The sequence below is a fragment of the Microchirus variegatus genome (assembly GCF_963457635.1).
Source record: "Microchirus variegatus genome assembly, chromosome: 9".
Taxonomy (NCBI): Eukaryota; Metazoa; Chordata; class Actinopteri; order Pleuronectiformes; family Soleidae; genus Microchirus; species Microchirus variegatus.
Genome location: NC_139810.1, coordinates 17,550,453 through 17,557,297, shown reverse-complemented (window position 1 = coordinate 17,557,297; position 6,845 = coordinate 17,550,453).

Here is a 6,845-nt window from a genome sequence, read left to right as displayed (position 1 = left end):
GTCTGCTCCGTGTCAGAGACACCCACACAGCTCCTTCAGATAGAGTCGTCCTCCAGATGTATGCACAAACACATAAACGCCTTAGCACTGTGGAGGGAAACTCCAACCTGCCTACACATGTCTGTGAGGGAAACTTATGCAGCGTCGGTCAAAGCATCCCAGAGTGCAGCTGTGAAAATGCAGGAAGTATAGTCCAACACACTCAAACTACAAGAAAGACAGAGAAGTCCAGTGACAAACAGCACTGTGAAGACAATAGCAGGCGAGACAGAGAGACAGAGGAGTCTCGATTTAGAATAGTGTGAAGATGATTCCCTCTCCTCTTTGCTTGCATCTCTGTCCCACCCTCATTTCCCTCCCTCACCTCTCTCTCTCTCTCTCTCTCTCCCAGACATAATGGGTTGTAACCCATCATCTCTCTTACTATGCTCATATCGATGCTAATGTCACTCAGGAGAATACCCGCAATTATTACATGACTGAAAAACATGTTTCTTCCAACTCATAAATCCTGACACACAAACAGCAACAACTGCAGGACGTTAATGAATATAACACACAATATAACACAGGTGTTTTTTCTCTTAAACAAGTGTATGTTTTCTGCATGTTCACACAGTTATATTTTGGCTTTATTGTCACATTATGTCGGATACCGCAGTCTAAATTCTTAGCATCTGAGACTCAGACACTTGCACAAGATTGTGTTTGTATCGTTACAGCCACAACAGGCTGGTTCATCACATCTGCACTGTGGGGTGAAGGGAAGTGTATCTAATATTCATGGCTTTGAGGCCATTAAGAGCTGGTGTGACTATACAGAGGAATGATTAGTGTGGGGACTGAGACTTGCAAAAACAACTAAATGTTCCTCGCTAAAGAGGGGGGAAATAGAAAAACTCAATAATATTTTGTATGTTAAACTGCATTGTCAGCTAAATCAACTACCAACACTGGTCTGAGTGAGATGGTGAGTTAAAGTGGTTAATTAACTGTTTTCTCTCCAGCATGTAAACATAATGAATAGCTTTATCACACAGATAATTCAAGCATCCCTTACAGTTAAATCTATTGTAAGATGAAGAAGATAAAGATCTGATGATTATTATGTGTTTAGTGTCCCTGTGATTTACATAATCTAATGCAGCAGGACAATAAAACCCTGGACCCGCTTACTTTCATCAATAAAATTAAATAAAGCAATAAGTATATAATGTGTTGCTCCTTGTGCCCCCAGAATCTCAGAGTTAAATAATAAATGGATACTCATTAATGATCAGGGATAAAAGTTGATTTTAACCAGTGGCCTCATCTGTTCTTCTGGTGTGATACAAAAATGTTTGCTTGAATGTCATTTTTTTCAGTCAGGCTCACTCAGAGGCCTCAGTGTTTTGGTCAGACATACACAGTGTGATCAGTTGAGTTGTGAGCATTCATCCATCCATCTTCTACCACTTTATCCTCCACATAAAGGTTGTGGGGAACTCTGTTGCCAATCGGGAATCCTGGATGGGTCACCAGTCCATCATAGGACAACCATTCGCTCTTACAGTCAATTTAGAGTGTCCAATTTATATCCCCAAATCTGCATGTCTTTGGATTGTAGGAGGAAACTAGAGAACCCGGAAAAACCCACACACAAACGGGGAGAACATGAACAAACTCCATGCAGAAAGGCCTTTGTTTGGACCGAGTCGCGAAGCCAGGTCTTCTTTGTAGTGAGTATAATGCAGAGTAGTAATACTCACCATATGTGTGTTCTTACGTGTGCAGCTATCTAAAATACTACACATATCTAACAATTTGTGATTGACTAATTCATTTAATTAACTGTTTAATCGATCAATAGAAACATAATTGACTATGAGATACTTCATAATTTCCCATTTTACTGATTTTCAAACAAAACAAGCAATTTATTGACATAGAGATATAGAGATACTCTGTAACCATGCATATTTGTGTGTGTGTGTGTGTGTGTGGGAGGGGGGGGGGGGGTGTTTGTGCATACATATCTAAATATAATAATCTACATATTAATATGATCACACCTTAGTTAAGTCTCTTATTGCAACGACTGTGCTTTATGAAAATGTTGTATAAATTGATGCTTTCAACAACAACAAAAAACCCTCACCACAATAAGGGAAAACAGATAAGAGGAACGTACAAAAAAGAAGCCTCAGTAGTTTTCCTCAGAAGTTTTGCAAACTGATTAATATGTCATCCAATTGCCTAATTAACATATTTATTCATCACAACACTGCAGGTGATCCAGAATTTCCTAACCTTGTTAACTCAGGACAAAGCAAACTAATGAATTCCTCTGTAGATTAGCACAGACAATGCTCCTCTGTGGGCTGATAAACCTCTTGACTCAGTGAGAGGAGGGAAACTCACATACTCAATTACTGCTCAGCAGTGGATCTAAATTGATTATGATGAGAATGAGTGCTGAGTCTGCAGCTAACATTTCATGACAGTGCAGTTAAAAAGAGCTGCGAGCGGACGTGCTGTAAAAGGGTCTTGTGGAGCAATCGTGGAGGAGAAAGAGTGTGTGTGTGTGTGTGTGTGTGTGTGTGTGTGTGTGTGTGTGTGTGTGTGTGTGTGTGTGTGTGTGTGTGTGTGTGTGTGTGTGTGTGTGTGCTCATATGTACGTGTGTGTGCACGCGCGTGTGTGTGAGAGAGAGACAGAGGGTGAGATCAGGTTTATGGTTAAAGCATTGTTTAGGTTTTAGGGTCCAAATTAGGTTTAACTGTATATTCAGTGCTGATGATTTGTGTTAATCTTGTGCGATGGTGCTTACCTTTGTTTGAGGATGACTTCACTGACTGACATGTCTCAGGTATAGTCTCAGATCACTGTACTGGCATAATGTCCAATGTTCTGTCCAATATGTATTATTACGGCAAGGGTTAAACATCCATCCATCCTGGGGTTGCTGTGCCAATCTCAGCTGACATAGGGCGACGATTGGCAGGGTTCACCCTGGACAGTTCGCCAGTCCATCACAGGGCCACATATAGAGACAAACAACCATTCAACCATTCAACCATTCACCCTCATACCTACAGTCAATTTAGAGTGGCTAATTTACCTAATCCCCATATTGCATGTTTTGGACTGTGGGAGGAAGCCAGAGAACTTGTAGAAAACCCACGCACAGGGAGAACATGCAAAATCCATGCAGAAAGGCCCTTGTTCTGAACAACAACGCAAAAAGTGCTAACCGCTACACCAACCGCGTGGCCCAAGGCTAAACAATTAATCGAAAAATTTCAATAAAATCACAATATGGCCTACTGCAGTTTTCAAATTGCAAGAGGCACAATATTTGTGATAGCCAAAATGAGTGTCGAAGTAACATTTTAGATGAAATACTACCCTGACCTGTACGCCATATTCTACTGGCAGAATCTCTGGCAATTTTTAAATATGTCTTTCAATGAAGATTACAACAATTATGTAAAAATTACCGTTCCCTCTAATATCATGAATCATACCGCAAACGCAGTCTCAGTCAAAATAATTTTAAAATTGGATATTAATTCAAAATTGTTCAGCCCTAATTATGGCCCTGAATAATAATTTCAACACTATGTTCAACCCCTCGTCAGAGTCTGCTTGTTTCTAGAGACTTTATTTTAATGGTTAAACAAGAAAATTATCAATTGGAAGTGTTTATAAACTGGCAAAGGTGTTGAGTTATATTCACTGACTTCATGCCACAATTGTGTCCTGGAGGACAGCCTAATAACAGGACACTAAATAAAATGGACTGTGCTTGAAGTTTAAATTATTGTTGAAAACGTTAAGATAATCTAAATACACAAATCCACTTTTTATTTATTTCAGTATGGAATAAATATTTAAATAAAGAGATCATCAATCACATCTTCTGGTATATTTTATTTACTGACATTTGATGCAAAGGACACAGGAGAAAGAGTGCTGTAGCTACTGTCGCAACATTTCCAGTGTGTGTTCAACACAACAAACTGCAACCAAGTCCTACAATGGGGTGCTGCAGCCCCATCGACTGCAGGTACATACACCAACACAGCTAATGTTGACAAAATAAGCATAGACAATTTTGTAAAAGAATGTTTTTCAGCAGACAATTAATGGTTACTTTAAAGCTTGAAGCCATGACTTTTGGGTTATTGAAGAAGAAAGGGAAAGTCTTCTATTTGTGTCTTTCCATCTGTTCATTTAAGTCATAGCGCTGATGCACACACAAAGTTACAAATGACAAAAACGCAAACAGGAGAAAAGTAGGCGTGGCAGTAATGTATTTTTTTAATTATTATTTTTATGTTCGCCTGACAGATGAAAGGCAGCTCCTCAGAGATGTTGACCTCATGCTTCATGAGCACAAGATCAGCTCGACACTTTCTACCAAAGCCCACCACAAAACCCAGAGGAGGAACACACTTTTAGTCCACTCACAAATGCTTTTCACTTTTAATGTTACCAAGACAAACCATACGATAGTCTGTCATGTGTATGTAGCTGGGTGGACACTGAAGGTAAAAGTTATTTATTTTCTTCATCAGCAAAACAGAGTGAAAATGTCATATCATATTTGGTTTCAAAACTCCACATAAAAACATTCATTTATGATTTACACAGTAATGATTTAACTGCTGAAATCAATGTCTCTTTTAATTTTAAAATGATTCACCTCAGAGCATACCCAGGTCATTTATGATTAGAAAAGGAGAAAATAAACATGTCATGTTTTACTTCACTGTTATTTGAGAAACAAATCATCAAAGATACTTTAGATCTGCTGAAATACATAATTAGAATTGTAAAGTTAAAACTTGCATGTGATAAATTAACCTTAGCCTTAGAGTTACGACTGCTGCCACCTAGTGTTTAGATCACCTAACAGCAATATGTTTGTTGCCCTGCACCTGTGACCATAATAAACTAACAATACTCCTATATAATATATATATATATATATATATATATATAAATACATTAAAAAAATCTTGTTTTTCTAGCAGTTTGCTATTTTGTAAACAGTTACATGTTCATTTAAATGTCAAAACAGCTTCTCAAATTGACCCTTTATTGCAACTAATTTTGCAACATCAAATATTTTACGGTGTTTAAGTATGATTCAAATCATTTAAATTCAATTTAAATCTCTCGTTGATAGAACTTGCTGACAAACGTGTTTGTCAGATTATGTTTTCATGTGATGGATTGGACTCAGGTAAACTTTGCTCCACACCCCAGAATGTGCTGAGATGGATGGACATCATTAAACAGATGCATGGTCAGGGCACCAGGATATAAACTAATTTCTACTGTGAGCACTTTAACTATAAGAGAGACGAAAGCAATTTATCAAGTTTTTTTTAATGAAAAGTATATAATCGTCATATACAGGTGCTGTTCCTACCCACATTCTTCGTACACTCTTAGAAATAAAAGTTCTAAGTAGAACCATATAATGTTCTTTGGCTTGTCCTCATAGGAGAACCCTTTGGAACCACCTGGAACCCTCAGTGTTACCAAGACCCCTTTTAAAACCTGTTATTCAGGAAAGGGGTTCCAACGGGGTTCTCTGGATCAAAATGGTTCTCACTGGAACCACCAATGTTACCAAGAACCCTTGGAACATTGCATTTATCTTCATTAAACACTATTAGTTTAACTGTTTAATTGTTTATACAAACATTATATAATATAATTTCATATATAATGTCCGAAAGAGAACAAGAGAAAATACTACAGTTGTAATGATGAAATAAACACTGTAAATCACAAATGTTTTTCCTTTTACGGCAAATAAAAGCAACAATTATCAACAGACTGCATTACTACAAGAAAAATGTAAGTGCACTGTCCCTCATCTGCCTTACAAAAAAAATTTCACTTTGTCCATCCACGTCTGAAGTGAAACGGAAAAAAAAGGAAAATTTAAAAATAATTTAAAAATAAGAGAAAATTATCTCTCTCTAATTTTGAATGCAAGACTTCCTTAGAGTAGATTAGATTAGATTAGGTTACATTACATTAGATAAGGTAAAATTAGATTGATCCCACACCAGGAAATTAATTTGTTATGTTATGGCAGCAAAATACCAACATGTAACATTTAACAGCATATGTATAAATTTACAAAAGTAGTGACATAATAATGAATAATGGTTTAGATCATTTAATTTAAATTAGATAAGTTAAATTGACTTATTATAGCTGGTGGCTATAGTACAAAATATTAATAGGATAAGCAATATCAATAAATATGTGAAATGGTAATACTATAAGTATATACATTCAAAATGGGAATAGTTTTAGCAATAAAATAGTATAAAATATGAGAGAATGTGGAAGTAGCATGAGGTTCAGACATGGTAACTAAGTAAACTTGATCTGATGTGTGGAATAAACTATTTATTGTTAACCGATTGTTAGAGTTTTTAAGGACCACTGTGGGGAGTTATAAGAGTCAGTTAAAAGCAGCCTCTGTGCTGCTCCTGCTGCTGAAGTCTCTCCCCCTCCAAACCGTGCGTCGGTCATTTTTCTTTGAAGGGGGCGCCGTTTTCTCCGCAGAGCTGCCGCCGCTGCCCCGCGCCCCGGCCACGTGACGAGGCGAAGCGGCCGCTCCTCCTCTCCTCCTCTCGTGGTTCTAGTTCCTTCCCATGGTTCAATGTGCGCTGTGTGGCCCCACCCCGTCTCTCTATCGACAGTGTGTCCTCAAAAAAGTAAGATATTCTTCAGTGAGTGAAATCATAGTAATAATAATTATGATAATAACACCATATAGGTATTTCACCTTCCACAAAAACCACCTTGTGAGGTCAAGCCTGTAGTTTATTTTCGC